Source organism: Saccostrea cucullata, unplaced genomic scaffold (genome assembly GCF_032062105.1).
Source record: "Saccostrea cucullata isolate Sc308-1 unplaced genomic scaffold, CSIRO_AGI_Scuc_v1 ctg550, whole genome shotgun sequence".
Taxonomy (NCBI): domain Eukaryota; kingdom Metazoa; phylum Mollusca; class Bivalvia; order Ostreida; family Ostreidae; genus Saccostrea; species Saccostrea cuccullata.
The window spans coordinates 1-11,266 of NW_026919818.1; the positions used below are offsets into that span (position 1 = coordinate 1).

The 11,266-nt window shown below is 32.4% G+C and overlaps 1 long non-coding RNA gene across 1 annotated transcript; it reads left to right on the top strand.

Moving 5' to 3' along the window:
- Window positions 1-4,336: 4,336 nt before the first annotated feature.
- LOC134238665 (uncharacterized) lies at window positions 4,337-7,001 on the top strand. Its single transcript, XR_009986065.1, has 2 exons — window positions 4,337-4,376; window positions 6,680-7,001. It is a non-coding gene; the product is annotated as an uncharacterized LOC134238665 (long non-coding RNA).
- Window positions 7,002-11,266: the final 4,265 nt, after the last annotated feature.

The window sequence follows — 11,266 nt, forward strand, 5'->3', positions numbered from 1 at the left end:
AAGATTTACTTGAACATGTTGAATTCGTCAATGTTAACAAACTTGTTCAACTTGTCATGTGTGCACAAACAGTTATATATGCCGGGTGCCTAAAGTAGAATTAATTATGATTGACGGAAGCCGATCATCGAAAAGGAATTTTCTTTCTGAGTACATAAACCCGATAATTTTGGATAAAGAGAAAAACTCGTTATTTGTCCAATGGTAGTTATACTGGGGATTAAACCTGCGGAATTCTGAACTATGAGAGTTTTAGTGCCTTGTAGCATGTAATACACAGCAAATCATGTGTTTTAAACACTTTTGATGCAAAAAAGCAAACACCACTCATGTTAAATACATATCAATTTAATATTTTACAAATTTAAATAATGATAATTATACAGTTAAAGAAAAGGTTATGAAGGTCTTGTTCTTTCAATCCATACTAATTTTCAAATCTAAGAATTAAAAAGCTTGTCCACATAAAAAGGTAGAGAAATTAGAAACATACGATGTGTTATACTCTTCAAAAAAAGAAACGCATAGTTGGAAAAACGCCATGAAAATGTATGATAGTTTTGTCATATGTTTTATTTTTATATGGTTATGATGTATTCGAGTGAAATGCGTGATTTTTTAATGCAATTGTTAAGATTATAGCTATTCTACAAGTCTCACAGACAAAAAGACCTGATTTAGCAAAATTTCCTCCAAAATTTTGATCTCAATTTTCATTTGTTTAATTCTGATGCAACTCCTTCAGGTACAAAGGGGCTATCAAAAGCGGGGGTTCTCGATATTTTGAATCTGGTTTTATCTGAAAAATGACGCTTCCTAAAAATGCTGCATCTGAATGTTGCACAGCACAAAAAGGAAAACGGGCGACTGGAAGCAGTGGTACCACAATCTACAATTGCAAGAGGTTTTAATGTTACGCACAGCACCATATCTAACCTATAAAACATAAACCATTAATATCAAACACCCAATGTTTGCAAAATATTTGGTAGACTACGTGTGACATCAGCAGCACAGCATCACTTCAGAGGATTACGTAAATTGCATAAATGTAATGCATCTAAAGTATTAGATATCCGTGAACTGCACAGATCATCTAACAAGACCGCTTTCAGTTGACTACAAATTATTGCAAGAGGATTATTCATGCCATTGTTCTGACCCCACAACACCCCAATTATCGACTTCAAAGATCTCAGATCAATAGAGTATGACCACAGCATCACTGATGAACATTTTGGTTCAGCTACTAGTCCAGAATGTTCATCTAAAGGCTCTTATAAATTTCAGAGAGATAATGCTTTGTAATGAATGTTAGATAGATAACTGCCTACAGGACGTTAAAAAAAGTTGGTGGTGGTAGTGTAATGGTATGGAAAACGGTATTATAAGAAAATAAGATTGATTTGGTTCGAATTCAATAAACTTTGATGGAAAAGGGTACTCTAACCATGTTCTACCTACACATGCCCATGCAATTTTCCAGCATCCGAGAGCCGTATTGCAATCTCACAATACACAGCTACATACGGCTCGTTTGGCACTCCAATTCTTGCAAAGTAACAGCAACCTGTTTCTGCCATAGTCATCTAAATTGCCAGATTAAACCCAATTTAGCAACATTGGACAAAATGGTTTGAATTGATTTGCCAAAGACAATCGCATCCCCAGACTCTGCAACAGCTCACCAAAGCTGTACATTTGGAGAGGGAGAGTATTCCTATACAGTTTTTATAACACTCATTTGCTTCCATTAGATGCCGTCTGTGGCTATCATTTGTGTCTCCGGGGGGCATACCAGATATTGATCTTTGATGGCCTTAAACTGACTATATTTTTAGTATTGTTGAGTAATTATGACATTTAGATAGTATTCCTGTTGCGTACCACATTTCCGTTTTATCAGTGCATCATTTTACTAATTAATCATTATGTTTAATGTGTCACTAAAATTCTACTATGCGTTTCTTTTTTGAAGAGTATATATCGACGACGTATTGTCAATCAACAATGGCTATATCCATTCTTATATCTTAGAGTTTTCGAGACCAGGTCATCCAACAATCTGTTGGAATTCCCATGGGTACCATGCGACCTGTTATTAGCAGACCAATTTTTATATTCATTTCAAGCATAATCTGTCCAAAATCATAAATGCGAGAAAAAGAAAACACTTGCTGTGGCCTCAACTCGACATTTAAATATATCGACGACGTATTGTCAATCAACAATGGCTATATCCATTATTATGTCGTTAGGATATATCCTGGTAAGCTTGAGAAAAAGGATACAATATAGTAACACAAATCTACTTCATGTTCGGATATTTTTCTAGAAAAATCGTTTATCTTTTTTTCATATATCTTGTTTATATCTAAGTGTTGATTCGATTTGCAAGAGCATTGACTTTTGCGCTTGAATACTATTCGTAATCTCCATATGTTTCACGTTATTGACAAACAATTGATGGTGCAAAAATATCAAAAGTCACGTTTAAAGACATCATTTCACAAGTTTTATAAAACGAAGCACGCTTTGGAAAAATAATTGGTTTTAAAGACGTAATTTCACAATTTTCTATTATCAATGCAGTGACATTGTCAGCAAAAGAAAAATCTTTCATTAACTCATTTCTTGACTGACATTTTTCATACTAGATGTAAGGCCATTATTTACACACTGAAGTTTCTAAGCAAAACGGCAGGTGTGATCAGGCGGCAAAAAATGATCACTTTTCCATGGTATTTGTTGCTAACTTTGAAGGTTTTTTAGATCCGTACTTGCTCTTTATCTGATTTGTATTTTTTTTAAGGGTTTATTTTTTACTTTCACACAAATTACACAAATACAAAACAGACATATATGTAAATAAATATACAAGACAGTTTGAAATAAAGCAAAAACAAAAAAGAGGTATCAACCAAAATACGACCCAGTGATAAGTTATCTTTGCTCATAAGGCCATTATAACGACCATGAAATTTACGAAATGCTGACATTAAAAGATATTGTTGAAATCCCTGTTACATCAACATACCTGTCAGTAGCGTGCTCTGTTAAATAAAATCATCGTACTCAGGGCACGTTCTTGAGTTTCAAGTAAACTGGGAGCTGCAAACAACGTATGCAGGCAACAACGGAATATTATTACATTAATAAGGAAAGTTGAAGGTGAATAAAACTGATGTTATTTCTTTTGTCAAGTAATTAATTGGTCCAAGTCGTCTATTTATAGTCTGTATAACATCTTAATATGAAACAATTTCTGCAGACTCTGTAGTGTCTTTTACGTCGAATTCACTGAGATACTAGAGATAATGGAGGATGTAGACTGTATCGTCAAATATAGTGGAATGCAAGACTGGACTTATCATGATAAAGAAAAAATCTTAAGTTCTACAACATATACACTGTATTACTTTGTTGGCAAATTAATGTTGAAGGAACAGACGGGTTGAATTTTAATATTGCTTAAAGAGCCTAGGCTGGGCAACATCCAAAATCATGAACACTAGTACGTGTTCTTCAGTTGAAGATTCTAAGTGTGGATTTGTTTAAGATTCTGTAAAATTTCAAGGTAACGGAGTACATTTTAGTGGATTATGACACGTGCCTTATTGTTTACTGACGTACATGTGTGTTATAAATGAATAAAAAAAGACAACATCAATATTTTGTCTATTTGATTTTTTGATCATTCTTATACCTGCGTCTAGGTTTATTGTTTATAAAAATTGCCAGTCAATATCATGTCGGCACATTAGTAAAGAGAATGCAAGACAATTAAGCCTTTTAGAGGAGACTTTTTGAACAAAATACATGTACATGTATCTCGAAATATTCATCTAGTTTTTTGAATACAACAGGAATATGATATTTAAAGCTATAGTCATCAAATGCCTATAGATCAAAAGGTTTGAAATAAAATTAAAAAAACAGTCTGCTTAAATGACCAGCCAATGATAAGCAACATCAGTAAGTTTATGATGACACCGGTTGATCGACATATGCTTCAAATGACTCTTCAAAGAATCAAAAGTTAATAAAAACTGTATCATCAGCTGTGTTCCATAACTTAATCGGTAATCGATTATAGGTTATGAAAATTATATAACTATGAAAAGATTGGCGTAAGTGTTTCATTCGACATACAGAAGAAAAATGTGGAAGATCTTGGTTCTCCTAGCTGTGTTTCTTGTAATACAAGGTACTACAATTCTAATTTTCTTTTATATGAGAAATTCAAGAAAAGACAATCAAACTAGGTAAAACATGCATCTTGATAGTATCTTGATATCCTAAGAAATTTCTGCATATGTTATTTAATTACTTAATTTTTTTTTCATTTTAAGATACTGATGCTTGGCTCAGAGGAGGTGAGTGTTAATTATAATTTGAAATATTCATGGACGAAAATATGTATTTTTCAAAACCAGGTTATTTTTTAATTAATACTTTCTTTGATAAAAGATATCAGAATCTCAGACCAAAATATGTTGTATTCATTGCCGAAAATGACACGAGATACATTTTTTCTTACATATGGATTTTTAATTTTATGATTGAATTTAATGGACAGAAAACAAAGCATAAATGAGGAAAGTCGTTCTCTCCATCTAACAAATGAATTAAGAGTGGAGAATTTTTTTTTTGGGGGGGGTGTTCTATTATAATATAAATGTGAAAACCGTCTCCTAAATTAAAGGTATTTTATCACAATAACTATATTTATTAGATAATCTATCATTAGGGAGTATTTTGATTGCCATATTCATACAATGCTTTATTAATGTTTTATTATACAAAGGGCTAAAACCATAAACCATCATATTAGTATCTGTAACCTATGTTTTTCACAAAAATAAAGTTTCTATTCGTATGTGTGGCCAATATGAAATTTGACATTTAATTTTAATGGATCAAGGATTAACCAGATCTGTCAATCATTCGTTAAGATATGGTTCATATAACAACAAACACATTAACATTATACACTATATATGCCAGAAAAGTAGTCAGTAGTTCATTGAAAACGATATTTGTGGAGAGGCGTGATTTGGAATTGATATTATCTGAAGTCATCATCTTAAGAAACCTAATAATGATTTTTTACTTTTTTTCTTTCTAAAGTTCTAAATATTATTTTCGATTAATATTTCAAAGATAGCTATATATCCTTTTCTTAAATTTTTAAGCATTAAAAATGTTGTCAAAATTTCGAATTATATTAACGAGTACGAGTCTAATTATTTCTGTCCTAGGGATTTTGATATTTTTTGATAATCAATTTTCAATATTATAATTAATGTTTTAAGATTAAAAAATCGAATGTTTACCATCCCGATTTTTAAGGGGGCCATCTCAAAAGTTGTCAAATTTTACTAACTGATTATATATGGAAATTTGCTGGAAAAGCGCCAAATTATCACATTTCTTCCATATTTTTTGAATTTCTGCCCTAGAGATTTCCTTTCCATTCAAGTAGATGAATATTATTGTAAAAAGTCACCAACTGTGAAACTTAAGAATATTTCACCATTTAGGCTGATGTACGAAACTATTACTAAGTTTATTTTTTCAAAGTCAATACCTCTAAAATTCCCATATTACGGTATGAATAAGTATCAATGCGGATGAATTATCGGCGAATATGATTTTTTTCGGTAAAAAAAGGCAATGTTTAGATTGCTATACAAAGTATGTTTATTAAGATGTTCTGTCATCAGCTTGCATTTTTTAGTATAACATCCATGGACGTCTTGAACATACAAACGAGTCATGCGTCATTCTTCAGCGTCATGCATTGCTAACAAAATCCAAAAATGGTGACGTCGTTAGAGTCAATTCAGTGTTTTTTCCTAATTATTGTCGTAAAATCACATTTTCAGACAAGTAGGGGTTAAAGAAAATGTTAATTTTGTATTAAAATTAAAATATTTGGCAAAGGTGTACTATCGCACAAATGACTGCATGAAATTGAAAAGTCATGCGCACTCAAATTATATTTGGCCTCGTTAAATTGTATTTTTAGAAAGGCATCAGCAGAATACAAAAATAACGTTAATATAGCTTATTTTATATTATAAATGTCGCGTTAACGTTATCATAACGCGTTGTGTATTTGGGCAAATGATACAAAAAAAAATTATTTTAGTCGTATTGAACATGATATGCCATATGTAACCTTTCTAATAGACCTTCATATAAATTGACAAGTGAAACTGAGTATGTTGAGGCACCTGTCGGAGATAATGATGAACTAGCTCATAAGGGGACGACCGTTTGATTCGGAGGGGGGCTGGCAAATTTACTCGGAGATAACGATGAAATAGCACAAAACGGAAAGGGTGCTTACTGATTTCATATAAATACGAGGCCTAAAATAGATGAAGTGTAAATTTTATAAGTTTTGATGCATTTTTGAATTTGACTGTTTATAGTAGCTCGGAATTTGATTGTAGATTTTCAGCATGCAAAAATGACGTCACAATCACACTACTTCACAAATAGCGTGGAGTGTCAGGATAGTGACGAAGTTATGGTAGTATTTAAAGTTGGTGTACACAGTCTTAAATTAATTCCAATGATTTAATTGTTCTATTACATGAAGAATGAAAGGAACGTATTCCTTCGAGAGCATTAAAAAAATAGCTTTAATATTAATCATTTGATTTGACAGGGCGTCGTTATCAAGGTTTGAATAAAGAAAACCGGAGAGATATGATTCCGGGAAACTCGAGAGAACCTAATGCAGAAAACCGGAGAGATCAATATCCGGAATGGAATCCGAGAAGAGATATGAATCCCGGAAACTTGGGAAAACCTAATGCAGAAAACCGGAGAGGTCTATTTCCGGGAAGTTGGCTCCAAATGCAGAAATCCAGAGAGATCTGAATGCGGAAAACTGAAGACATGACAAATGAAAAATGTGAAATAACTAAGCAGTTTCAAGTCTGAAATTGTATTCTTAGTGTATTTTATTAAAGCAAATGATAAAAACATTTTGATTCAGTTTTTTTTATATAAAATATTGGGCAAGAGTGCAATATAATTATCTCATTGCTCTAGATTCAGTTATTACGAAGATCCTTTTTAACCCCCTCCCCGCAGTAACCCTTTTTAACGCATATACCATTTCCCTTTTCTAACGCAAAAGCACGCATATACCGGTATCGTTTCCCTGCAATCACGCATTTTCACGCACTATTAAAAGATCATTTAATCTTTAATTTATTGCCAGATTCTTTCTATTTCATGCCATCTTAAAACTCATAAAATAAGAAAAGTTATTTTCTTATTAAAATATTAAGTCATAGTATTATTTACGCTTAACTTTAGAGAAACTTGTATCACACTATATGGCACTCGCGCGGAAATGATAACGTTATATTTCTATGACGTGAACATTAAGTGTTTGTTGCGTCACAGATCAGTAAGTTGTAAAGAGTTAAGCTATATATTTGAAATCCAGCTCAAGATATTGAAAGCGTTTTTTTTTTTTTTTTTTTTTTTTTGCTTTAAATTTGACTTTAAAACACATAATATAGTTATGTGTTTATTTGGAAAAGACTTTTGTTACGGGTTATTTAGGTGGCTAAACTTTCAAAAAGTTGAACCACAGGCCCCGATTATTTTGCCGTAGTTCTGCAAACGCATCATTTGGTTGTGTATCCTGAAAAATTTACTCCTTTGTTGGAAAGAAACTTGAGCTGATTCAAAAGCAAAACTGTCATGCACATAAGTACGTTCATATACATATACGTATAAGAACAACTCATAGCTTGAGATAAAAGAGACCACAGAGTCTGACACTTCTGTTTTATACTTGGATATTTTACTTGAAAAAGACGTTAATGGTAATCTAACAACCAAGTTTTATGATAAACGTGATGACTTTAACTTTTCTGTCGTCAACTTCCCTTACTTATGCAGCAATATAAATTCATCACATGCATACTGAGTGCATATTTCTCAGTTCATTCGATACGCAAGAGCATGCTCTTCGTATAAACAATTTCTAAAATGAGGCAAATTATTGACAAGCAAGTTGAAGAAAAAAGAATATCAGTAGTCTCGTTTATAGTCATCATTTCGTAAGTTCTGTGGTCGATTCAATGACCTTGTCAGCAAAACAATTTATCATTGATATAAATACTGACTGACGTTTTTCATACTAATTGTTAATCCATTATTTATACACTGAATTGACGACGGATTTTTCCGTTATTTCCCGATCATGACAAGGAGCACGCGGCGGGTGTGACCGGTCAGCAGGGGATGCTCAGTGGCACCTGATCCCACCTCTGATGTTTCGGAGGTCCGTGTTTGCTCTGCTCCTATTTCGTATTGTTTTATGGACTTTGATGTTGAATACTCTTTGTTATCTTCATATCCTTCTTGCAACAAAAATATTTCTTTTCTATTTTCTATAGAAAAAAAACATATAAAATATAATTGAATGCAAATATCCATCCCATAATTGTAGCGAAAAATGCTTGATGGCCACAAATAAGAGATTCTGAACCTGCGCTAGGCTCCAGTGGAGGATTTTCCTTATATATTTGAAATGGATCAGAAGAGGAAGTTGTATTGTGAGAAGACCCTTTATTGAATACCAAGAACTTGAACCCTTTGACTTTGACCTTGGAGTTTGACATACTTTAAAAAAAAAAGAAACGATAACTTTTGAAGGGTTAGGGCTAGGGCTTTTATACTTCACATTTGTATTCTTTGTGGCAACAATTTTCATTGAATACCAATTACCTCGGCCTTGGAGATTTCAATACTAGTCTTATGAAAAAAACATTAACTTTTGCCTACTTTCATATTTCACATTTGTATTTCCAGTGAGAATACCCTACTTTGGATACCAATATATTAAATTTGCATATAAGAAAAGTTTTAAAATCTTCGCTATGTTGCCATACGGGGTCATCAGTGTTTCACAAACACATCTTGTTTTGCTTCTGATTTTTTTTCGATAACAGATGCCGTCGTTTTTTACACACTAATGACACACCTGTGTAACCTCGCGATCGTGACCTAGATTCAAAGTTAGTGTGATACTTGTACCAAATAGTGTATCCAATGTACTATCCAGGAAGTTTTTGAAAACTTTACTGCTTTTTTGTAATTCGCTATAAGTGAAATATAAATTGTTTTAATGAATTTGTGTAATTTAATAGCAATCAATAGTATTTTGCTCCATATGAAACCAACGATTGAGATGTTATTTATTATGCCTGTTTAATGGGTCGAAATATTGTGTTTGAAGATTTAATTAATAAAAGGAAAACATATGTTTCTCGATCCATCAGCATTTTTTATTTGCTGTTAGAATATGATGTTTGAAGTTTTAATTAAAAAATAAGGTATCATTTTGAAATATCTATCGGGCTATAAATATGGGTATGTCACGAGATCAAATTCCATAAAGCCTGAAGGGCTTTATGATGAATTTGATCTCGTACCAACCTGTATTTATAGCCCGATAGATGTTTTGAAATGATACCTTATTACTTATATTTACATTTGTGACTTATTCATACTTTATATTTGCCTGATTATGACTTTTAACGCCTGCAATGCTTTATTTTTCAAACCCAACAGCATGTATGTAATCCACTGAACGCGCGTCAACCCTTTATGACGTCACCGGGAAATTATGTCGAATGTTTATCCATACGCACATTTATGGCCTCTTGACCTCGTACCGGTATTTGGTTATAGATACGCATTGCTTTCAGTAGTGTTGTGTAAAGGAAAACATTTGGAAATGTAAATATTTAATAAACAGAAAAAAGAACGTTTCTCGAATGATTTGCATTGTTATCAGATACTACATTTGTATGATGTCAGCAATAAGCAATAAGCAACATTTGTTGAAAGAAGTATGATATTTACAACACCCCTACATTTTGTTCACGATAGAAGAAAGCTTGTCAAAAGTACCATAAATAAAACAAGTCTCAGGTTTAGTAAAAGAATTATATAGCGTATTACTCTTTATTATGGCTGTTAATCTAAAGAGAGGGAGTATGAATTATACACAGAAGGTCTTATTAAGGAAAGGATCCAAAATGAAGTGTGTCAAAACTGCTACAAGCAAATTAAAAGAATTGTGGTTCCCCGCATTCGGTGTCTTTCTTGGTGAGATGTCATTTTTATGGCATATATTGTCAAATATGAGTGCACCATCACATCTCATTCAAAAGTTATCCCCAAAGTTGATTCTTTTTCAAAATTAGTTCAAATATGGACAAGGTCAAGGGGTCAGGATTACATGTATATCATGCTAGGAATTTTCTTGTCACAGGTAATATACATGCCAAATATGATACTATCATCATTTATTAGAAAAAAAGACGTTTTTGAAAAGTAGTTCAAACGTAAAGGTCAAAGTAACAGCGATAAAATCATAGTATATTTACGAGGGCCGTTCAAAAATTACGCGGACTGTGCTATTATTTACTCTTACAGACGTCATATAGTTATAAAAATTTCACAGAAATATGTATCTTAAAGATTCCAATAAATTTTGGGCAAAATTTCTGTATTTTAAAACAATTCTACTAAAATTATCGGTATGTTGATATCGTTGATGGAGAGGTACGGCGCACGACAAAAAAATTGAAGCAAAAGCATGCGGATTCAAGAATTTAATTCATTGATTTTCTAAAATTCGCGATATTTTTCAACAATTTTCTCAAATGTACCTTCAAATTGTTCTATTATTATGTATTTAGATTTCGGACGTAATATTTGAAGTACTAACAGAAATGTAGTGATTTTTCTCTGATGCGATTACCGTGAAAACGACTGTGAAAATGACGTCTCATGAATTGACGGCGCACCACACTTTTGTTAAAATATGTGTAATGCTCGAAATATCGGCAACATAGATCCAAAATATGCATAATAAAACATGTAGTAAATTAGGCTACTTGTGACATTCGCCCACAAATAGCAAATTGAAATTTTAGACAGTTAGACCTTTGTACAAAGGATATACGGGAGGACGGGAAGAAGATTATAGACGAAAAGTTAACTTCATCCGGACTGTAAAGAACGTGATTGAGAGTCACCAATATCACACTATATCTCATAAGTAGTTTTTGTTTTTAAAACAAAAAAAGAATATTCTTTACTTGTTTAATAGATTTTAAGCTTGAAAAGAAATAGTGTTTTGATGTTGAGTAGATAAGGTAACTCAAACTATACAGGTACTCAAGGGAAAATTTTGAGAAAATAAAAGCTCAATCACATA